At 54.2% G+C, this 25050-nt stretch overlaps 1 protein-coding gene across 5 annotated transcripts in view; it reads right to left on the bottom strand.

Annotated features, from left to right (window-relative positions):
• Positions 1 to 25050, bottom strand: part of casz1 (castor zinc finger 1) — a 750295-nt gene that overhangs the window by 331973 nt on the left and 393272 nt on the right. For all 5 annotated transcript variants that reach the window (XM_072477862.1, XM_072477866.1, XM_072477864.1 and 2 more), the window contains exon 3: positions 10911 to 10964. The gene's annotated coding sequence lies outside the window, so the exon portion shown is untranslated. The remainder of the gene's footprint in view (positions 1 to 10910; positions 10965 to 25050) is intronic.

Genomic DNA, 25050 nt, shown 5'->3' with positions numbered 1-25050 from the left:
GGTAGCTCAGATGAGCAAATTCTTTGGGGTAGAGGACAAGTGCGCTAGATGCGCGGGGGGACCAGCGAACCACAGTCACATGTTTTGGGCATGTCCTAAGCTTAGGGGGCACTGGGAGGGATTTGCAGGGGTCGTGTCCCGGGTGCTGAAAACAAGGGTGGTGATTAGAGTAGAGTAGGAGGGATACATAGGCAGGCAGTGTCTAGGGGAGAGGAGCAGGCATGTACAGTATGGTTTGATTGAAGTATTGGTTTTATATTGATGTTTGCACATTTCTGTAACTGTTTACAATGCCAAAAAATACCTCAATAAAATTGTTTGTTAAAAAAAAAACTTAGTCTGAATGCATCATTTCGAATATACCACGCACAATTTCATCTGTATTTACTTTAACCCTTTAGCTCCTGGAATATTATTTCTCCCATACAATAAAACTTAGAATCGAGGTTAGCCAGGGAATGGATCGATGCCTTGTGGCTTGGTGGATTTCCGGCTTATAAAGCCAGCACTGGTAACATACAGGAATTGTTTAAATCGTTGTGACGAGCAATGAAATAACCATAATCAGAGAGCTGAGGCGAAACGTTAACAATTCAACAGTTAAATGCGTTCAGGTCATTAGGCGCCTCCCCAGGGCTTTGTACCCGAGTACACCTGATTGCACTCACCTCAACATCCACACATAATCTCTGCTGCCTTCTCTCAGGCTCACTCATTTATTCAGAGGTCCCACCCACCTGACAAACTCATTGGAGCAAAGCAGGATATCGGCATTTGCTAAACTGCGGTTACACGAGTTGGAAACAACGCACAGGGCTTTTGAACTGCCAGACACAGCAGCCTGACAAATGAATAAAGGACAGGGACTGATCCGCCAAATAGAAACCAGGCTTCACTCCAACACAAGTATAAGAGCAGCCACTTAATGAGCATGGAACAAACATATCAAAATATAAACGAGGAACCAACAAAACTCAGTCATTAACACCAGCCACTCACTCACGAATTATGTTAACAATAGTCAAATATGTTTCTCACACCAATATTTGAAATCTCAGCTGTTATATTGACACTGTTTTTCACACCCATTAGAATTTATTTTGTTGGGCTAAATGCATTGTTGAGCAGAATCACACCCCGCGATAGTAATCATTAACAAATGCTGCACAGTAAACACCCATTAAGTTTCCTAATTAACAATGCATAAACTGTTTGAAAATGCACGGCTTGGAAGGTAGCAGTTCCAGCGCAGTTACGACAATGCTGCTTATACATCTGTAGCAATGAAACCTGGAAACCCCACATGTTGCACAAGTAGGAAAATAACATTACTGCTGATTAACTGTTCCGTCAATAAGTAGCATCTAAAGTTGAAAACATCAAGGTCTTGAAAGTGTGTCTATGAAATGATGCTGCACCATGAGAACTCTTATAGTGAGTGAAATGATTTGAATAGATAATGCAAACAGCATGCTCGCATTCAACTACTAGCTCGTTAGAACACTCCATGGAGACTAGGAGAGTTAAATGCATTTGATGCTAAAATTGAAAGGCGGTACTTTAAACTTCCAAAGATTATGTTAATGAGAATTATTGGAATTTCTAAAACCTGCAAGCAGGACATTTGTCATCCGTAAAGATTCTAAGGTGATTCAGCCGTCTCATCGCAGAGTACAGAACTGGGCAGATTTAGGTACTGGGCAAATAAATTGGAACCACGGGCAAATTTCAAATGCCACATTCAAGCCTCTGATCGCTGATGCAGCAGGAGATACATTTTAATTATGATCTTTGTTGAAAGCAGCCCCATTCAGAACTCCAATACTGTGGTGTGAATCTTGCTTTAATACTTGGATGAGAGATAGTTTCGATCTAGTTTGAATCGCCACACACCGTATGCTCCACGCTGTATTTGTCGTTTGTTACAAAATGTAAAATCTGTTTAACAGGAGTTAAGCAAATCTTGATGGGGAGCTTAAACAGGCGGTAACTCTGCAAAGTGAACCTGCTGCATTTCTATTTAATTAGATCTCTCTCCCGAATTCTGGTTCAATTAATCTCATCGCCTTCGATCCCAACCAGGTCAATTCCATTCTATTGCCCTTTACTCAAAAACAACTAATTATCCCCCCCCCCCCCCCCCGCGTGTCTCCTCCACCCTCTAAATTAGCCACGGGCAGTAAGATCCTTAGACTAGTTAGTGCTTGGGCTTGTCAAATGAGTAAGAAAGTGGAATTTGTGAGGACTCGGAAGCCAAGGGTTGAATAGGTTCAAAGCAGAACAGACACCGAAAGATATATTTCGCTCTTTTTGGTGACTGAGTTTGAATGTTTAAATTGACAAATTCAGTTCTCGGGACCAACTATTGTCCCTCCTTCACATGGAGATGCCTTGAAGTGTTTCTTTTTTCAAATAAATTTAGAGTACCCAATTCATTTTTCCCATTAAGGGGCAATTTAGCGTGGCCAATCCACCTACCCTGCACATCTTTGGGTTGTGGGGGCGAGACCCACGCAGACACTGGGAGAATATGCAAACTCCACACAGACAGTGACCCAGGACCGGGATCGAACCTGGGACCTCGGCGCCGTGAGGCAGCAATGCTAACCACTGTGCCGCTCTTTGAAGTGTTTCTTGATTGATTTAAAAGAAAGACAACTTTTGCATAATGCTAAAAATTAACATTTTTGTTATGACGTTTCCAATGTGTCACAGAAGTACAGGAGAGTACAAAATGGGCCGTTTGTACCAATCTCTTTGCTCACGCAAAACAATTATTCTGAGCATTTCCACAGTTGAAGAGTTTTATTATATCAGAAATAAAATTGGTGTTTTGTCAATAATCTACAACCAGCTTTCTCATATATTCATTCATGTTCTTGCAAACGACATCAGATTTTAATAAAATTAACCTGATTCCAATATCAAATGAATATATTCATAATTGTAACTGAAAGAATACCAAATGCAATGAATATAATGGTTATTTAATGAAGTATTTCTTGGATGGTAAGAGATGCCATGTGCTTGCTGCTCTAATAACTTACAAAGAAGTACAGCGAATCTGTCTGTTTACACTTTCCGTTATCAATGCGGGGATTACAGAGCAGTTCCACCTCTCTCCACAGAGGCCACAGTGTGGCAAAGATCTGCAATCTCCAGCCACCTCGCCCCTCAGCATCTGCCCACACTCCGGCATTAGTGGCAAAATGGCCCTCCCTCTGGATTTTCAAAGTTCGGTTGTGTTGGAGGCTGCTACTGCGACCTGTGTTAATAAGGGTGTGGTGAACGTATTGATACTGCAATTCACCACTGTATTGTACTGTACTATGTTGATGCCCCTGTGGACACCGCCCCCTCGGGGGTGGTATATAAACCTGCAGCCTGTAGGCGGCACTCAGTACAGAGCAGTCGCAGGCAGGCACAGATCTAGCTTATTAAAACCACTGTTCACTTCTACTAATCGTCTCGTGTGAATTGATGGTCGCATCAAAGGGGCAAACCAGCCATTAATTGTTTTTACCCAGCGATAGCTGATTCTGTTCTTCCCGTGTTTGACTAATTTCCCCTCCCTCTTCTGAATGCAAATTCAGGGAGCATTTGATACTTTCACCTCCGCTGTCGACGGCTGGACCACTTTGATCCTTTCCCAAGGCCCCCGCAGCCTGCACCAGCTTCGCCACTGATTTCCTAACACTGACTTTAGATGTGTGCAAAGCTGACGCTGGTGGAAAGTAAGTCCTGATTTTCCTCGTTAGCTAATTCACATTCAATAATTCACACCCTGAGTAAGATACAGGCTGCAATGCAGCAGCCTCATCCTGGGCTCACCGACAGGAAATTACTCAAGTGCGGCCTTGGTGGAGTGAAACATCCCAAGGCCAAAAACAAGGGCAAAGTGCCTTTGAATAGCGGGATGTCTCGCAGCATTGAAACCGCCAAGAACCAGCCCACTAAACAGGCCCAAAACTGCACATAGATTTCTTCAGTTGAATCACAATAGTTGTCGAGCCATGACAGCACAGAAGGTCATGCAGCCCACTGGGTCCATGCCAGTTCTCTTCGAGCAACCTAATCAATCCCGTTCCCCCACTTTAGACCTACAGCTCTGCAAGTCCCCATCCAATTGCGTTATGAAATCACTGATTGCCTCCACTCCCACCACCCTAATAGACAATTGTTTCCAGATCACTAGCACACACTCTTAAAACATTCTCCTGCCAAAATCCTTAAATCTGTGTCCCCCCTGGTCCTCGCACCATTTGATTTGATTTATTATTGTCACAGGTATTAATATATAGTGAAAAGTATTGTTTCTGTACAAACAATGCACACCGTACATAGGGAAGGAAGGAGAGACTGCAGAATATAATGTCACAGTTATAGCAAGGTGTAGAGAAAAGATCAACTTAATACGAGGTAGGTCCATTCAAAAGTCTGATGGCAGTCGGGAAGAAGCTGTTCTTGAGTCGGTTGGTACGTGACCTCAAACTTTGGTATTATTTTCCTGACGGAAGAAGGTGGAAGAGAGTATGTCCGGGGTGCATTGGGGGGGTCCTTAATTATGCTGGCTGCCTTTCTGAGGCAGCGGGAATTATAGATAGAGTCAATGGATGGGAGGCTGGTTTGCGTGGTGGATTGGGCTACATTCACAAACTTTTGTAGTTTCCTGTGGTCTTGGGCAGAGCAGGCTCCATACCAAGCTGTGACACAACCAGAAAGAATGCTTTCAATGGTGCATCTGTAGAAGTTGGTGAGGGTCGTAGCTGACATGCCAAATTTCCTTAGTTTTCTGAGAAAGTAGAGTCGTTGGTGGGCTTTCTTAACTATAGTGTTGGCATGGGGGGACCCGGGACAGGCTGTTGGTGATCTGTACACCTAAAAACGTGAAGCTTTCGACCCTTTCTACTTCGTTCCCATTGATGTAGACAGGGGCACGTTCTCCACTACGCTTCCTGAAGTCGATGACAATCTCCTTCGTTTTGTTGAAATTGAGGGAGAGATTATTGTCGTCGCACCAGTTCACCAGATTCTCTATCTCATTCCTGTACTCTGACTCGTCATTGTTTGAAATCCGACCCACTATGATGGTGTCATCAGCAAATTTGAAAATCGAGTTGGAGGGGAATTTGGCCACACGGTCATAGGTGTATAAGGGGTATAGTAGGGGGCTGAGGACACAGCCTTGTGGGGCACCTGTGTTGAGGATGATCGTGGAGGAGGTGTTGTCTATCTTTACTGATTGTGGCCTGTGGGTTAGAAAGTTCAGGATCCAGTTGCAGAGGGAGGAGCCGAGGCCAAGGCCACGGAGTTTGGAGATGAGTTTCGTAGGAATGATGGTGTTGAAGGCTGAGCTGTAGTTGATGAATAGGAGTCTGACATAGGTGTCTTTGTTATCTAGGTGTTCCAGGGTAGAGTGCAGGGCCATGGAGATGGTATCTGCTGTGGACCTGTTGCAGTGGTAGGCGAACTGTAGTGGATCAAGGCAATCCGGGAGGCTGGAGTTGATTCGTGCCATGACTAACCTTTCGAAGCACCTCATGATGATGGATGTCGGAGCCACTGGACGATAGTCATTAAGGCACACTGCTTGGCTTTTTTTTGGTACAGAGATGATGGTCGTCTTCTTGAAGCAGATAGGGACCTCAGATTGTTGTAACGAGAGGTTGAAGATGTTTGTGAATACCCCCGCCAGCTGATCCACGCAAGACCCGAGTGCTCAGCCGGGTACCCCATCCGGGCCAGTGTCTTTCCGAGGGTTGACCTTCGAGAAGGCTGCTCTGACGTCTGCAGTGGTGATCTCAGATACAAGTTCATCCGCGGTTTCTGGGGTGGAGGGCTCGCTCTCGCTGACCTCTTGCTCAAAGCATGCATAGAATGTGTTGAGCTCATCAGGGAAGGGTGCGTTGGAGCCGGCGATTTTACATGCCTTCATCTTGTAGCCGGTTATGTCTTGCAGACCTTGCCATAGACGGCGGGGATCGTGTGGCGAGCCTGGGACTCGAGCTTGATCCGGTAATGGGAACAACTTTTCATCAGCTAATGGGAACAACTTTTCTTTGTCCACCTTGTTTGAGCGTGTTCTAATCGTGACCACCTGGATCACATCGCCAAGGGGAACAGACTGGCTTCTCCAGCCAAACCCTGCAGCTAAACTCCTTCAGCTTTGGAACTGTTGTGGTAAATCTCCTCTGGAACCTCCCATCGCTCCGAAAGTGTGCTCACCAGAGTTGGATGCAAAACTCTAGCTGTGGCTTGCAAGAGCTTTATAAAAATGCAGCATAAATTCCTTGCTTTTGCATTCAATACCTCTACTCATCAACTCCCAAAATCCCATTTGCTTTGCTCACTGCTCTTCATATAGCTTGCCATCTTTGTAAGAATCGTTCCCGTTCATTCCCTGTTTGTTCCCTGATTTCTCCTTTCTTTTATTTTTGCTCTTACATTTTAGATTTTTGAACCTATGGCTTTAATTCAAACAGAAGAATCTGGAAGGCTGTGCTGGTTTAAACTGGTGATTGCAGACTGGCCGGTATCAGTGAGGACTTGGTTTGATTGATTTGGCTGGTGGCCATCGAATAGGCTCAGAGGGCTGTGCTCTGCCCAGTAAAAGTTGGTGATTGGATATTATTTTTGAGAGCCCTGAGGCTTGAGTTTGAGTTTTGATTCTGACAGCCCGATGAAGAGATCCAGCTAACTCACTCCAGAAAGATCCAACTAACTCTCCCCAGAGAGATCCAGCTAACTCTACCCAGAGAGATCCAGCAAACTCTCCCCAGAGAGATCCAGCTAACTCTCCCAGAGAGATCCAGCTAACTCTCCCCAGAAAGATCCAACTAACTCTCCCCAGAGAGATCCAGCAAACTCCCCCCAGAGAGACCCAGCTAACTCTCCCCAGAGAGACCCAGCTATCTCTCCCCAGAGAGATCCAGCTAACTCTCTCCAGAGAGATCCAGCTAACTCTCCCCAGAGAGATCCAGCTAACTCTCCCCAGAGAGACCCAGCTAACTCTCCCCAGAGAGACCCAGCTAACTCTCCCCAGAGAGATCCAACTAACTCTCCCCAGAGAGATCCAGCTAACTCTCCCAGAGAGATCCAGCTAACTCTCCCCAGAGAGACCCAGCAAACTCCCCCCAGAGAGACCCAGCTAACTCTCCCCAGAGAGACCCAGCTAACTCTCCCCAGAGAGATCCAGCAAACGTCCCCCTGAGAGATCCAGCTAACTCTCCCCAGAGAGATCCAGCTAACTCTCCCCAGAGAGACCCAGCTAACTCTCCCCAGAGAGATCCAGCTAACTCTCCCCAGAGAGATCCAGCAAACTCCCCCCAGAGAGATCCAGCTAACTCTCCCCAGAGAGACCCAGCTAACTCTCCCCAGAGAGATCCAGCTAACTCTCCCCAGAGAGATCCAGCTAACTCTCCCCAGAGAGATCCAGCTAACTCTCCCAGAGAGATCCAGCTAACTCTCCCCAGAGAGACCCAGCTAACTCTCCCCAGAGAGATCCAGCAAACTCTCCCCAGAGAGACCCAGCTAACTCTCCCCAGAGAGATCCAGCTAACTCTCCCCAGAGAGATCCAGCTAACTCTCCCCAGAGAGATCCAGCTAACTCTCCCCAGAGAGATCCAGCTAACTCTCCCCAGAGAGATCCAGCAAACTCTCCCAGAGAGATCCAGCTAACTCTCCCCAGCGAGATCCAGCTAACTCTCCCCAGCGAGATCCAGCTAACTCTCCCCAGAGAGATCCAGCAAACTCCCCCCAGAGAGATCCAGCTAACTCTCCCCAGAGAGATCCAGCTAACTCTCCCCAGAGAGATCCAGCTAACTCTCCCAGAGAGATCCAGCTAACTCTCCCCAGAGAGACCCAGCTAACTCTCCCCAGAGAGACCCAGCTAACTCTCCCCAGAGAGATCCAGCTAACTCTCCCCAGAGAGATCCAGCTAACTCTCCCCAGAGAGACCCAGCTAACTCTCCCAGAGAGACCCAGCTAACTCTCCCCAGAGAGATCCAGCTAACTCTCCCCAGAGAGATCCAGCTAACTCTCCCCAGAGAGATCCAGCTAACTCTCCCAGAGAGACCCAGCTAACTCTCCCCAGAAAGATCCAGCTAACTCTCCCCAGAGAGATCCAGCTAACTCTCCCCAGAGAGATCCAACTAACTCTCCCAGAGAGACCCAGCTAACTCTCCCCAGAGAGATCCAGCTAACTCTCCCCAGAGAGATCCAGCTAACTCTCCCAGAGAGATCCAGCTAACTCTCCCCAGAGAGACCCAGCTATCTCTCCCCAGAGAGATCCAGCTAACTCTCCCCAGAGAGACCCAGCTATCTCTCCCCAGAGAGATCCAGCTAACTCTCCCAGAGAGACCCAGCTAACTCTCCCCAGAGAGATCCAGCTAACTCTCCCCAGAGAGACCCAGCTAACTCTCCCCAGAGAGATCCAACTAACTCTCCCAGAGAGACCCAGCTAACTCTCCCCAGAAAGATCCAGCTAGCTCTCCCCAGAGAGACCCAGCTAACTCTCCCAGAGAGATCCAGCTAACTCTCCCAGAGAGACCCAGCTAACTCTCCCCAGAGAGATCCAGCTAACTCTCCCAGAGAGATCCAGCAAACTCCCCCCAGAGAGATCCAGCTAACTCTCCCCAGAGAGATCCAGCTAACTCTCCCCAGAGAGATCCAGCTAACTCTCCCCAGAGAGATCCAGCAAACTCCCCCCAGAGAGATCCAGCTAACTCTCTCCAGAGAGACCCAGCTATCTCTCCCCAGAGAGACCCAGCTAACTCTCCCAGAGAGATCCAGCTAACTCCCCCCAGAGAGATCCAGCTAACTCTCCCCAGAGAGATCCAGCTAACTCTCCCCAGAGAGATCCAGCTAACTCTCCCCAGAGAGATCCAGCAAACTCCCCCCAGAGAGATCCAGCTAACTCTCTCCAGAGAGACCCAGCTATCTCTCCCCAGAGAGATCCAGCTAACTCTCCCCAGAGAGATCCAGCTAACTCTCCCCAGAGAGATCCAGCTAACTCTCCCCAGAGAGACCCAGCTAACTCTCCCCAGAGAGATCCAGCTAACTCTCCCCAGAGAGATCCAGCTAACTCTCCCCAGAGAGACCCAGCTAACTCTCCCCAGAGAGATCCAGCTAACTCTCTCCAGAGAGACCCAGCTAACTCTCTCCAGAGGCCACTGCGAGGCTGACTCTCTCTCCAGCAAGTCTGGGGTCATTCTAATGAGCCTGCAGAGGCCAGAAGTCAAACCACGAGGTGGGAGCAATGTCCAATGTGCAGTAAAGTGTCTCTCTGGAAAGATCGAGGTCTGACTGCGAACATCAAGCGAAAGGCCCAGTTTGATGAGAAATAAATGGATCTCCGCCGGCGGGATGCTGCATTTTGCCGGCAGCCCCGGTTTTCCCCGACGGCGTGGGGCTGCCCCACAATGGGAAACCCCATTGACCGGCCGGCTAAACGGAGCATCCCGCTGGCGGGTTGAGACAGAAGTCTGGCGCGGCGGGACGGAGAATCCAGCTCAAGGTGTCTCTCCAGAGCGGCATGCTGCCAGTGAATACTGCATTTCCTAAACTACAGGGGCCCTGAATAAATGACTCTACAAAGGAGACCATTACTGGCTGTAAACCAGAGACTTTAATCAGCAAGCTTGCGGTGAAGAATGTGGTGCTGAAGAACCAGCATCTGAAGCTCGGCAAGCATTTCCAAGTCAGGATGGTGGGTGACTTAGAGGAAATCTTCCGGGTGGTGCGGTTCCCCATGTGCCTGCTGCCCTTGTTCTTCTAGGTGGCGAGGGCCACATAATTCAAACTCAATATTAGTTTGGTAATGCTCCTCTGAGGGGGATTGGGAAGTTTTATTACTTCAAATGTGCTGTATGAATCCAAGTTATTAATGTTTTAGATAATCAGAGATATTCAGTTCTGACAGAACTAGTTCCAAGTGTAATGCAGTTGAGAACATAACACACACAGGAGCTGGGACCTGGAGAAGACAATCTGGCTCTTCCAGTCTCTTCCGCCATTCAACATGATGAAGGCTGATCTTGTACCCCAAGAGCACCTTCCCAATCCATCTCCTTATCCACTGATTCCCGTAAAGCCCAGAATCTGTCGCTGGCAGCCATCAATGACTCAACGACTGAAGATGGAGAATTCAACAGATTCACAGGCCTCTGAATGATGGGATGTCTCCTCATCTCAGTCTTAAATGGCTAACCCCTTATTCTGAGACTGTGACACCGTGTCCGAGATTCCCCAGCTTCTTTAAAAAAAAAATCTAGAGTACTCAATTCTTTTTTTTTCCAACGAAGGGGAAATTTAGTGTGACCAATTCACCCACCCTGCACATCTTTGGGTTGTGGGGGTGAGACCCACGCGAACACGGGGAGAATGTGCAAACTCCACAATAACAGTGGCCCAGGACGTCGTCGCCGTGAGACAGCAGTGCTGACCACTGCGTCACCGCGTCGCCCTGATTCCCCAACTTTTACCCCCTGTCAAACCCCTTAAGGATTGTATATAGTTAATTGAACAGGGCTATTCTGCAGCATATGGGCCCATTTCATTGACTCTTAATGGATGAGATCCATTTGTAACAATCTCCATCCTCTGACAGCTTTAGGACTTGTTAGTAAGTTAATTACTAGCACTTTGCATCAGGAAACATGCTGAAATGATACAAATATGCAATGTCATTTTGTGATCAATAAACTCGACAAACAACTGTTACTCAGAAAACTGAATGGATCATTTCTGTCGACCCATCACAACAACACTGAACATCTATCGGTATTTAGTTACAGATTAAACATTGAACTCTCATAATTCCTCAAAATTGCCAAATTATGAAATAGTATTAACACAACAGTGAAAAGACAAGAGGAAGGTAACTGAGAAAAGCATTGACACCTGAAACTTACCACTCCAGCCAAAATGACACATGTAGCAGCAGCAATTTCCCAAGCTTGCGCCTCCTGTTAAAACAATGGCGGGAGGTCAAAAGTTACAAAGAAAGTTCACTTTTAGCGAATAAGTGTTTATCTTTCTAGCAGCTGAATTTCTGAATTGTTGCCCTTGACCACCACCCCCCCCCCCCCCCCGCATGACCCCCTTCCTCCGCCCCCCCACTAAATCTCACCCCCACCATAACCACATGATGGGGCTGTTGAAAATCACTTACCCCACATAGTCAGCATTCTAAGTGTGGGAAATCCTCAAGAGGAGAATAGTTAACGGAAGGGGAGAGAGAGAAAGTGTGAGAGAGAGAGAGAGAGAGAGAGAGAGGGGACTGATTAAATCTCCTTTCTGGAAACCAGCTCACAAAGTGATGGACTGCTGCCAAATGAAAGTTACCAACTGTTGCAAAAATGTGCGATGCTCCCTCCCGTAGGAGAGTGTAGCAGAGCCCTAAACACAGGAATGGCAGGTGTACACACACGTATATACACATACATGCATGCTTACACACAAATACATACACACACATGAACACATACACACACATACACAAACGCATGTATACAAACACACACATGAACACATATATAGATACATACATGAACACGTATAAATACACTCATAAACACATGAACACATTCGCACACACATTCATACAAATACATACATGCACACACACATATATTCATATGCACCTTATGGAAAACATGTTAAAATACATATTTTTAAGAATTGCTACAATATCAATCTTGTGGCAACAGGTTGAAAAAGCAAATTAAGGCGTCAAATGTGAACAACCCCTCAGGTTCTCCCCAGAATCGATATTTTATTCCCAAACTCAGCGATTCCCTTCTCTTCACCACCCCCCACCCCCCCAAAAACAATGTGCTCAATCCTTTCGCTATTTTATCAGCAGGCTTAAGTTACCTGGCGGGTTGCGAAATGCCTCACCCTTCAAATCAAACAGCAATATTTCTGATCGAGCTATTACATTCCTTCATCGCAAACGGCATTTGACTTTTATTTTCCACTCTGCACTTGTGACAAAAGTGGGGGGGGGGGAATAACAATTGTGTCATTATGTATCACCGTGAACCCCCCCCCAGTCTTGCTTCAGTATCAAAACCACGATTGCTGAAGGGAGCGATGAGTGCTCCACAACCTCGGAGTCACACCAGCTTGTCAATAAATTTCTTGTTCCGTCCGTTCTGGTTGAAATTCATTACCTAATATGGGTCCTCCTGCTTTCTAAGTTATTTCCAGTGCGTGTGATAATACTCTCTGGGATGCCTGCACTCGCTGTAGTTGGGATTCTGCAAATTCTGCTTTCACGGGGCAATTGCCAGTGAAATGGTGTAAAAAAAAGTTTGAAAAGTACAGCGGGTTGGCAACAGATTATATAAACAAATCCTGACATCGTTTTTTAATTCTCTCTCCTCGTCTCTTGCATTGTGCGAAGCCAGCAAGTTTAAAAAACCCTCAATGCCTGTGTGGTTAGCAGTAGGCAGCAAGAGGCAGAAAAGTGACTCAATTCGTTTCACTGTGAAAAAGTCATTTAACACTCGTACACACACTGGGTTTTGCACAGTGCCCTCTGTCCATGCTCCAATACAGCTCCTGCTGGCGAATCAGTTTGGGATCCGTGGCAATTCTCTGCTACACTTGTTTGGGCCTTGTGTGTGCATGCTTGGCCAATCCAGTCTATCCCTAACTATGAACCGAGGTGGTGGGGGAACAGGAGCAGCATTCGGGCACCCTGTAGCTCAAACTTACCCACTTTTGCAGCTTTGGAAACACATCCCCCAGCAAAATCCGCTTGTTAATTACACGGCTGGGCAGAGATGGTGGATTTGGGTGACTGGGAGTTTAAAATAACAGGGGGGAGTTGTTGAGAGTTTAATTTTTAATCGCACACACATACATACATATACACACAGGCGCACACACACATGTACATAGATTTCCTTAATGCCCATTAATGAGGGCTGACTCTCTCCAGCAAGTCTAGGTGCCAGTCGAATGACATTGCTGGGGTTTGAAGTCAAACCACAAGCTGGACGCAGTGTCCAAGGTGAAATAAAGTATCTCTCCAGAAAGATAGAGGTTTAAATGCAAACATCAGGCCAAAGGCCCAGTTTGATAAGAAAAGGTGGGCGGGATTCTCTGACCTGTGGCTAAGTGTTGACACCGTCGTAAACGCCGTTGCGTTTCTCAATGGCGTCAACATGGCCTCAGGATCAGCAATTCTGACCCCTACAGGGGGCCAGCACGGCACTGGAGCGATCGACGGCGCTGCAGCTACCGATCCCGGCCTTAGATGGGCGCCGCGGGTCTGCGCATGCGCAGTGAGACCGGCGCTAATGCGCGCATGCGTGGTGGGACCGGCGCTTACGCGCACAAGCGCAGTGGGACCGGCGCTAACGCGCGCAAGCGCAGTGGGACCGGCGCTTACGCGCACAACCGCAGTGGGACCGGCGCTTACGCGCACAAGCGCAGTGGGACCGGCGCTAACGCGCGCATGCGCGGTGGGACCGGCGCTAACGTGCGCAAGCGCAGTGGGACCGGCGCTTACGCGCACAACCGCAGTGGGACCGGCGCTAACGCGCGCATGCGCGGTGGGACCGGCGCTAACGTGCGCAAGCGCAGTGGGACCGGCGCTTACGCGCACAACCGCAGTGGGACCGGCGCTAACGCGCGCATGCGCGGTGGGACCGGCGCTAACGCGCGCAAGCGCAGTGGGACCGACGCTAACACGCGCAAGCGCAGTGGACCGACGCTAACGCGCGCAAGCGCAGTGGGACCGGCGCTAATGCGGCATGCGCGGTGGGACCGGCGCTAACGCGCACAAGCGCAGTGGGACCGGCGCTAACGCGCGCATGCGTGGTGGGACCGGCGCTAACGCGCGCAAGCGCAGTGGGACCGACGCTAACGCGCGCAAGCGCAGTGGGACCTGCGCTAATGTGCGCATGCGCAGTGGGACCACGCTAACGCGCGCATGCGCAGTGGGACTGGCGCTAAAGTGCGCAAGCGCAGTGGGACCGGCGCTAACGTGCGCATGCGCGGTGGGACCGGCGCTAACGTGCGCGTGCGTGGTGGGACCGGCGCTAACGCGCGCAAGCGCAGTGGGACCGACGCTAACGCGCGCAAGCGCAGTGGGACCTGCGCTAATGTGCGCATGCGCAGTGGGACCGCGCTAACGCGCGCATGCGCAGTGGGACTGGCGCTAAAGTGCGCAAGCGCAGTGGGACCGGCGCTAACGTGCGCGTGCGCAGTGGGACCGGCGCTAACGCGCGCGTGCGCAGTGGGACCGGCGCTATCGTGCGCAAGCGCAGTGGGACCGGCGCTAACGCGCGCATGCGTAGTGGGACCGGCGCTAACGCGCACAAGCGCAGTGGGACCGGCGCTAACGCGCGCAAGCGCAGTGGGACCGGCGCTAATGTGTGCATGCGCAGTGGGACCGCGCTAACGCGCGCATGCGCAGTGGGACTGGCGCTAAAGTGCGGAAGCGCAGTGGGACCGGCGCTAACGTGCGCAAGCGCAGTGGGACCGACGCTAACGCGCGCAAGCGCAGTGGGACCGGTGCTAATGTGTGCATGCGCAGTGGGACCGCGCTAACGCGTGCATGCGCAGTGGGACTGGCGCTAAAGTGCGGAAGCGCAGTGGGACCGCGCTAACGCGTGCATGCGCAGTGGGACTGGCGCTAAAGTGCGGAAGCGCAGTGGGACCGGCGCTAATGTGTGCATGCGCAGTGGGACCGCGCTAACGCGCGCATGCGCAGTGGGACTGGCGCTAAAGTGCGGAAGCGCAGTGGGACCGGCGCTAACGTGCGCATGCGCAGTGGGACCGGCGCTAACGCGCGCATGCGTAGTGGGACCGGCGCTAACACGCGCATGCGCAGTGGGACTGGCGCTAACGTGCGCAAGCGCAGTGGGACCGGCGCTAACGCGCGCATTCGCAGTGGGACCGGCGCTTACGCGCACAAGCGCAGTGGGACCGGCACAAACGCGCGCATGCGCGGTGGGACCGGCGCTTACGCGCACAAGCACAGTGGGACCGGCGCTAACGTGCGCATGCACAGTGGGACCGGCGCTAACATGCGCATGCGCAGTGGGACCGGCGCTAATGCGCGCAAGCAAAGTGGGACCGACGCTAACGCGCGCATGCGCAGTGGGACCGCCGTTAACGCGCACATACGCTGTGGGACCGGCGCTAACGCTTGCAAGCGCAGTGGGACCTGCGCTAACGCGCGCATGCGCAGTGGGACCAGCGCTAATGCGCGCATGCGCAGTGGGACCGGCGCTAACGTGCACATGCGTAGTGGGACCGGCGCTAACGCGCGCATGCGCAGTGGGACTAGCGCTAATGCGCGCATGCGCAGTGGGACCGGCGCTAACGCGCACATGCGCAGTGGGACCGGCGCTAACGCGCACATGCGCAGTGGGACCGGCGCTAATGCGCACATGCGCAGTGGGACCGGCGCTAACGCGCGCATGCGCAGTGGGACCGGCGCTAACGTGCGCATGCGCAGTGGGACCGGCGCTAACACGCGCATGCGCAGTGGGACCGGCGCTAACGCGCGCATGCGCAGTGGGACCGGCGCTAACGCGCGCATGCGCAGTGGGACCGGCGCTAATGTGCGCATGCGCAGTGGGACCGGCGCTAACGCGCGCATGCGCAGTGGGACCGGCGCTAGCGCGCGCATGCGCAGTGGGACCGGCGCTAACGTGCACATGCGCAGTGGGACCGGCGCTAACGCGCGCATGCGCAGTGGGACCGGCGCTAACGCGCGCATGCGCAGTGGGACCGGCGCTAACGCGCGCATGCGCAGTGGGACCGGCGCTAACGCGCAAATGCGCAGTGGGACCGGCGCTAACGCGTGCATGCGCAGTGGGACCGGCGCTAACGCGCGCATGCGCAGTGAGACCGGCGCTAACGCGCGCATGCGCAGTCGGACCGGCGCTAACGCGCGCATGCACAGTACGACCAGCGCTAATGCGCGCATGCGCAGTGGGACTGGCGCTAACGCGCGCGTGCGCAGTGGGACTGGCGCTAACGCGCACATGCGCAGTGGGACTGGCGCTAACGCTTGCAAGCGCAGTGGGACAGGCGCTAATGCGCGCATGCGCAGTGGGACCGGCGCTAACGCGCGCATGCACAGTGGGACCAGCGTTAATGCGCGCATGCGCAGTGGGACTGGCGCTAATGCGCGCATGCGCAGTGGGACTGGCACTAACGCGCACATGTGCAGTGGGACTGGCGCTAACGCTTGCAAGCGCAGTGGGACCGGCGCTAATGTGCGCATGCGCAGTGGGACCGGCGCTAACGTGCACATGCGCTGTGAGACCGAGGCTAACGCGCACATGCGCAGTGGGACCTGCGCTAACGCGTGCATGCGCATTGGGACCGGCGCTAATGCGCGCATGCGCAGTGGGACCTGTGCTAACGCACACATGCGCAATGGGACCGGCGCTAACGCGCACATGCGCAGTGGGACCGGCGCTAACGCGCTCATGCGCAGTGGGACCGGCGCTAACGCGCAAATGCGCAGTGGGACCGGCGCTAACTCGTGCATGCGCAGTGGGACCGGCGCTAACGCGTGCATGCGCAGTGAGACCGGCGCTAACGCGCGCATGCGCAGTGGGACCGGCGCTAACGCGCGCATGCACAGTGGGACCAGCGCTAATGCGCGCGTGCGCAGTGGGACTGGCGCTAACGCGCGCGTGCGCAGTGGGACTGGCGCTAACGCGCACCTGCGCAGTGGGACTGGCGCTAACGCTTGCAAGCGCAGTGGGACAGGCGCTAATGCGCGCATGCGCAGTGGGACCGGCGCTAACGCGCACATGTGCAGTGGGACCGGCGCTAACGCGTGCATGCGCAGTGGGACCGGCGCTAACGCGCGCATGCGCAGTGGGACCGGCGCTAACGCGCGCATGCACAGTGGGACCAGCGCTAATGCGCGCATGCGCAGTGGGACTGGCGCTAATGCGCGCATGCGCAGTGGGACTGGCGCTAATGCGCGCATGCGCAGTGGGACTGACGCTAACGCGCACATGCGCAGTGGGACTGGCGCTAACACTTGCAAGCGCAGTGGGACCGGCGCTAATGCGCGCATGCGCAGTGGGACCGGCGCTAACGTGCACATGCGCTGTGAGACCGAGGCTAACACGCACATGCGCAGTGGGACCGGCGCTAGTGCGCGCATGCGCATTGGGACCAGCGTTAATGCGCACATGCGCAGTGGGATCAGCGCTAATGCGCACATGCGCAGTGGGACCAGCGCTAACGCGTGAATGCGCAGTGGGACCGGCGCTAACGCGCGCATGTGCAGTGGGACCGGCGCTAACGCGCGCATGCGCAGTGGGACGGGCGCTAACGCGTGCATGCGCAGTGGGACCGGCGCTAACGCGCGCATGCACAGTGGGACCAGCGCTAACGCGCGCATGCGCAGTGGGACCGGCGCTAACGCGCACATGTGCAGTGGACCGGCGCTAACGCGCACATGTGCAGTGGACCGGCGCTAACGCGCACATGCACAGTGGGACCGGCGCTAACGCGCGCATGCGCAGTTGGACCGGCGCTAACGCGCACATGCGCAGTGGGACCGGCGCTAACGCGCGCATGCACAGTGGGACCAGCGCTAACGCGCGCATGCGCAGTGGGACCTGCGCTAACGCGCAGATGCGCAGTGGGACCGGCGCTAACGCGCACATGCGCAGTGGGATCAGCGCTAATGCACGCATGCGCAGTAGGACCAGCGCTAATGCACACATGCGCAGTGGGATCAGCGCTAATGCGCACATGCGCAGTGGGACCAGCGCTAACGCGTGAATGCGCAGTGGGACCGGCGCTAACGCGCGCATGTGCAGTTGGACCGGCGCTAACGCGCGCATGCGCTGTGGGACGGGCGCTAACGCGTGCATGCGCAGTGGGACCGGCGCTAACGCGCGCATGCACAGTGGGACCGACGCTAACGCGCGCATGCACAGTGGGACCAGCGCTAACGCGCACATGCGCAGTGGGACCAGCGCTAACGCGCACATGCGCAGTGGACCGGCGCTAACGCGCACATGCACAGTGGGACCGGCGCTAACGCGCGCATGCGCAGTTGGACCGGCGCTAACGCGCACATGCGCAGTGGGACCGGCGCTAACGCGCGCATGCACAGTGGGACCAGCGCTAACGCGCGCATGCGCAGTGGCACCGGCGCTAACGCGCGCATGCACAGTGGGACCAGCGCTAACGCGCGCATGCGCAGTGGGACCGGCGCTAACGCGCGCATGCACAGTGGGACCAGCGCTAACGCGCGCATGCACAGTGGGACCAGCGCTAACGCGCACCTGCGCAGTGGGACCGGTGCTAATGCGCGCATGCGCAGTGGGACCAGCGCTAATGCGCACATGCGCAGTGGGATCAGTGCTAATGCGCACATGCGCAGTGGGATCAGCGCTAATGCGCACATGCGCAGTGGGATCAGCGCTAATGCGCGCATGCGCAGTGGGGCCGGCACTAACGCGCACATGCGCAGTGGGACCGGCGCTAACGCGAGCATGCGCAGTGGGACCGGCGCTAACGCGCGCATGCGCAGTTGGACCGGCGCTAACGCGCGCATGCGCAGTGGGACCGGCGCTAACGCGCACATGCACAGTGGGACCAGCGCTAATGCGCGCATGCGCAGTGGGACTGGCGCTAACGCGCGCATGCGCAGTGGGACCGGCGCTAACGTGCACATGCGCAGTGGGACCGGCGCTAACGCGTGCATGCGCAGTGGGACCGGCGCTAACGCGCGCATGCACAGTGGGACCGGCGCTAATGCGCGCATGCGCAGTGGGACTGGCGCTAACGCGCACATGCGCAGTGGGACTGGCGCTAACGCTTGCAAGCGCAGTGGGACCGGCGCTAACATGCACATGCGCAGTGAGACCGACGCTAACGCGCACAAGCGCAGTGGGACCGGCGGTAACGCGCGCATGCGCAGTGGGACCTGTGCTAACGCGCAGTGGGACCGGCGCTAACGCGCGCATGCGCAGTGGGACCGGCGCTAACGCGCGCATGCGCAGTGGGACCTGCGCTAACGCTCACATGCGCAGTGGGACCGGCGCTAACGCGCACATGCGCAGTGGGATCAGCGATAATGCACGCATGCGCAGTGGGACCAGCGCTAATGCGCACATGCGCAGTGGGATCAGCGCTAATGCGCACATGCGCAGTGGGACCAGCGCTAATGTGCGCATGCGCAGTGGGATCAGCGCTAATGCATGCATGCGCAGTGGGACTAGCGCTAATGCGCACATGCGCAGTGGGACCAGCGCTAATGCGCACATGCGCAGTGGGATCAGCGCTAATACGCACATGCGCAGTGGGACCGGCGCTAACGTGCGCATGCGCAGTGGGATCAGCGCTAATGCGCGCATGCGCAGTGGGACCAGCGCTAATGCGCACATGCGCAGTGGGATCAGCGCTAATGCGCCCATGCGCAGTGGGATCAGCGCTAATGCGCACATGCGCAGTGGGATCAGCGCTAATGCGCGCATGCGCAGTGGGACCGGCGCTAACGCGCACATGCGCAGTGGGATCAGCGCTAATGCGCGCATGCGCAGTGGGATCAGCGCTAATGCGCACATGCGCAGTGGGATCAGCGCTAATGCGCGCATGCGCAGTGGGACCGGCGCTAACGCGCGCATGCGCAGTGGGACCAGCGCTAACTCGCACATGCGCAGTGGGATCAGCGCTAATGCGCACATGCGCAGTGGGACCAGCGCTAATGCGCGCATGCGCAGTGGGACTAGCGCTAATGCGCACATGCGCAGTGGGACCAGCGCTAATGCGCGCATGCGCAGTGGGATCAGCGCTAATACGCACATGCGCAGTGGGACCGGCGCTAACGTGCACATGCGCAGTGGGATCAGCGCTAATGCGCGCATGCGCAGTGGGACCAGCGCTAATGCGCACATGCGCAGTGGGATCAGCGCTAATGCGCACATGCGCAGTGGGATCAGCGATAATGCGCGCATGCGCAGTGGGATCAGTGCTAATGCGCACATGCGCAGTGGGATCAGCGCTAATGCGCGCATGCGCAGTGGGACCGGCGCTAACGCGCACATGCGCAGTGGGATCAGCGCTAATGCGCGCATGCGCAGTGGGACCAGCGCTAACGTGCACATGCGCAGTGGGATCAGCGCTAATGCGCGCATGCGCAGTGGGACCAGTGCTAATGCGCGAATGTGCAGTGGGACCAGCGCTAACGTGCACATGCGCAGTGGGATCAACGCTAATGCGCGCATGCGCAGTGGTACCAGCGCTAATGCGCACATGCGCAGTGGGATCAGCGCTAATGCGCACATGCGCAGTGGGACCAGCGCTAACGTGCACATGCGCAGTGGGATCAGCGCTAATGCGCGCATGCGCAGTGGGACCAGCGCTAATGCGCACATGCGCAGTGGGATCAGCGCTAATGCGCGCATGCGCAGTGGGACCAGCGCTAACGTGCACATGCGCAGTGGGATCAGCGCTAATGCGCGCATGCGCAGTGGGACCAGCGCTAATGCGCACATGCGCAGTGGGACCAGCGCTAATGCGCACATGCGCAGTGGGATCAGCGCTAATGCGCTCATGCACAGTGGGACCAGCGCTAACGTGCACATGCGCAGTGGGACCAGCGCTAATGCGCGCATGTGCAGTGGGACCAGCGCTAACGTGCACATGTGCAGTGGGATCAACGCTAATGCGCGCATGCGCAGTGGTACCAGCGCTAATGCGCACATGCGCAGTGGTACCAGCGCTAATGCGCACATGTGCAGAGGGACCAGAGCTAACGTGCACATGCGCAGTGGTACCAGCGCTAATGCGCGCATGTGCAGTGGGACCAGCGCTAACGTGCACATGCGCAGTGGGATCAACGCTAATGCGCGCATGCGCAGTGGTACCAGCGCTAATGCGCACATGCGCAGTGGGATCAGCGCTAATGCGCACATGCGCAGTGGGACCAGCGCTAATGCGCACATGCGCAGTGGGATCAGCGCTAATGCGCGCATGCGCAGTGGGACCAGCGCTAACGTGCACATGCGCAGTGGGATCAGCGCTAATGCGCGCATGCGCAGTGGGACCAGCGCTAATGCGCACATGCGCAGTGGGATCAGCGCTAATGCGCGCATGCGCAGTGGGACCAGCGCTAACGTGCACATGCGCAGTGGGACCAGCGCTAATGCGCACATGCGCAGTGGGATCAGCGCTAATGCGCGCATGCGCAGTGGGACCAGCGGTAACGTGCACATGCGCAGTGGGATCAGCGCTAATGCGCGCATGCGCAGTGGGACCAGCGCTAATGCGCGCATGTGCAGTGGGACCAGCGCTAACGTGCACATGCGCAGTGGGACCAGCGCTAATGCGCGCATGTGCAGTGGGACCAGCGCTAACGTGCACATGCGCAGTGGGAACAATGCTAATGCGCGCATGCGCAGTGGTACCAGCGCTAATGCGCACATGCGCAGTGGTACCAGCGCTAATGCGCACATGTGCAGTGGGATCAGCGCTAATGCGCACATGTGCAGTGGGACCAGCGCATGCGCAGTGGGACCGGCGCGGAACAAAAGAGGCCCCCAGCCCGAGGGCCCGGCCCACCGATCGGTAGGCCCCGATCGCGGGCCAGTCCACAGCGGAGGCCCCCACCCACCCCGGGGCCGGACCCCCCCCCACACACACACAGGCCGCCCCCGGATCCATTCACACCGAGGTCCTTCCGGGTAAGACCAGGTTAGAACGGCGCCGGCGGGACTCAGGTTTTTTTGTACAGCCGCTTGGCCCATCTCGAGCGGAGAATCACCGCGCTGGCCGATCTCCACTCTCCGGAGAATTGGCGGACCGACGTTGGGGCAGCGTCGCGCGATTCCCGCCCGTCCCGGTGATTCTCCGGCTCGGTGTGTCCTGAGAGAATCCCGCCCGTCCCGGTGATTCTCCGGCTCGGTGTGTCCTGAGAGAATCCCGCCCGTCCCGGTGATTCTCTGGTCCGGTGTGTCCTGAGAGAATCCCGCCCGTCCCGGTGATTCTCCGGCTCGGTGTGTCCTGAGAGAATCCCGCCCGTCCCGGTGATTCTCCGGCTCGGTGTGTCCTGAGAGATTCTCGCCCATCCCGGTGATTCCCTGCCCGGTGTGTCCTGAGAGAATCCCGCCCGTCCCGGTGATTCTCCGGTCCGGTGTGGCCTGAGAGAATCCCGCCCATCCCGGTGATTCCCTGCCCGGTGTGTGCTGAGAGATTCTCGCCCATCCCGGAGATTCTCCGGCTCGGTGTGTCCTGAGAGAATCCCGCCCGTCCCGGTGATTCTCCGGCTCGGTGTGTCCTGAGAGATTCTCGCCCATCCCGGTGATTCTCCGGCTCGGTGTGTCCTGAGAGAATCCCGCCCGTCCCGGTGATTCTCCGGCTCGGTGTGTCCTGAGAGATTCTCGCCCATCCCGGTGATTCTCCGGCTCGGTGTGTCCTGAGAGAATCCCGCCCGTCCCGGTGATTCTCCGGCTCGGTGTGTCCTGAGAGAATCCCGCCCGTCCCGGTGATTCTCCGGCTCGGTGTGGCCTGAGAGAATCCCGCCCATCCCGGAGATTCTCTGGCCCGGTGTGGCCTGAGAGAATCCCGCCCGTCCTGGTGATTCTCCGGCCCGGTGTGTCCTGAGAGAATCCCGCCCATCCCGGAGATTCTCTGGCCCGGTGTGGCCTGAGAGAATACCGCCCGTTGTCTCTCCTGAAAGTCTTGAAATTATTTTTTAAAACCCCAGAAGGTACAGAAGGGGGTTAGATACCTCACAGTGTCAACAAGGCCAGACTGATCCCCCGAGACCACTTTCAATCGATGACCACGACCTGGCCTTTTGTCCCGGTTTCTGCTCTCCCGCACGTTGTGAATTTTGCGGGGCCAGCATTTATTGCCCATCCCCAACTGTCCTTAGGATTTGGATTTGTTTCATTGTCACGTGTATCGAGGTACAGTGAAAAGTTACCAACTGTGTACAGTCCAGACAGATCATTCCATACATAAGAACATAAGAACTAGGAACAGGAGTCGGCCATCTGGCCCCTCGAGCCTGCTCCGCCATTTAATGAGATCATGGCTGATCTTTGTGGACTCAGCTCCACTCTCCGGCCCGAACACCATATCCCCGAATCCCTTTATTCTTTAGAAAGGTATCTATCTTTTTCTTAAAAACGTTTAAAGAAGGAGCCTCAACTGCTTCACTGGGCAAGGAATTCCAGAGATTCACAACCCTTTGGGTGAAGAAGTTCCTCCTACACTCCGTCCTAAATCTACTTCCCCTTATTTTGAGGCTCTGCCCCCTAGTTCTGCTTTCACCCGCCAGTGGAAACAACCTGCCCGCATCTATCCTCTCTATTCCCTTCTTAATTTTATGTGTTTCAATAAGATCCCCCCTCATCCTTCTAAACTCCAATGAGTACAGTCCCAGTCTACTCAACCTCTCGTCATAATCTAATCCCCTCAACTCTGGGATCAACCTAGTGAATCTCCTCTGCACACCCTCCAGCACCAGTACGTCCTTTCTCAGGTAAGGAGACCAAAACTGAACACAATACTCCAGGTGTGGCCTCACCAACACCCTATACAATTGCAGCATAACCTCACTAGTCTTGAACTCCATCCCTCTAGCAATGAAAGACAAAACTCGATTAGCCTTCTTAATCACCTGTTGCACCTGCACACCAGCTTTTTGCGACTCGTGCACCAGCACATCCAGGTCCCTCTGCACAGCAGCATGTTTTAACATCTTACCGTTTAAATAATAATCCATTCTGCTCTTATTCCTCCCAAAATGGATAGCCTCACACTTGGCAACATTGAATTCCATCTGCCAGACCCTAGCCCATTCACCTAACCTATCCAAATCCTTCTGCAGACTTCCGGTATCATAAAAAAAAACATAGGACACAGGCATCGGGTGAAGCATACGGAGTACAGCGCTCCTCAGTAGAGAAGCTGTGCAGAGAGATGAGTTCAGTCCATAAGAGGGTCATTCAGGAGTCTGGTAACAGCGGGGAAGAAGCTGTTTTTGAACCTGTGCTGCATGTGTGAGTGTGTGTGATGGTGCTGTGTGTTTAAATGTGCCCGGGTTCGATTCCCGGCTCGGGTCACTGTCTGAGCGGAGTCTGCACGTTCTCCCCGTGTCTGTCCGGGTGCTCCGGTTTCCTCCCACAAGACCCAAAAGTCATTGCAGTGTTAGGTGAATTGGACATTCTGAATTCTCCCTCTGTGTACCCGAACAGGCGCCGGAATGTGGCGACTAGGGGCTTTTCACTGTATTTTCATTGCAGTGCTAATGTAAGCCTACTTGTGACAATAATAAAGATTCTTATTATTATGTGCTGCGTGTGTCTGTGCATGTGCTGCGTGTGTATGTGGGTAAGGGCATGCTTGACTGGGCTGCCAACATTCACTGTTCAAATTGCCACATGCAGAACCGTCACTTGGGAGTTTCCGAAGGTTCCTGTGGGACCTCCCGCGGCTCGTCTTCACGTCTTCACAGGTGGAGAGAAATGGCAGGAAAAAAAGTGCTACCATAACCCTGCAGTTGTCGACTAAATCCACATCTTCAGTTTCTTGGGAAAGTGCCATTTGAGCAAGAGTGATGAAGCTGCTGGGGTTGCCACATGTTTCTGGAATCTGTGTTCAGTTAAAAGCCCTGCAGAATCACATAACGGCCTGGTTCTCTGTGAAATACAGAACTATTTTTAAAAAGAAAGAATATATTTGTGACAAAACTCGACCAGGCAACTGAAGAGACTCACTAACGGGAAATGATGGCAGCTCAGTCGTGTAGGCCAGCTGGCATCTATTTGTTAATTAATTAAATGTGTTTAAAAATACACTGAACTCGGCTAACGGCTGACAAACGTAAACTAGGTAATTTGAGCAGATGTGAATTTTGAGAGTTTCAAACCCAGTAAGTACGAATTGACAAGAAGATTCAAACCTCTTGTCAACAATTTTCACATCCTTCTGGGCTCCCGATAAAACCCTTCAAAATATTTAACAGAAACAAGCTCCAATGTTTTTAACACGCACTAAGTTCTTTCTCTGAAGCTGTCTTTGGGAGTGTGTTATTGTGAA

The sequence above is a fragment of the Scyliorhinus torazame genome, chromosome 16, assembly GCF_047496885.1.
Source record: "Scyliorhinus torazame isolate Kashiwa2021f chromosome 16, sScyTor2.1, whole genome shotgun sequence".
NCBI lineage: Eukaryota > Metazoa > Chordata > Chondrichthyes > Carcharhiniformes > Scyliorhinidae > Scyliorhinus > Scyliorhinus torazame.
This window is presented reverse-complemented; position numbering and strand designations above follow the sequence as displayed.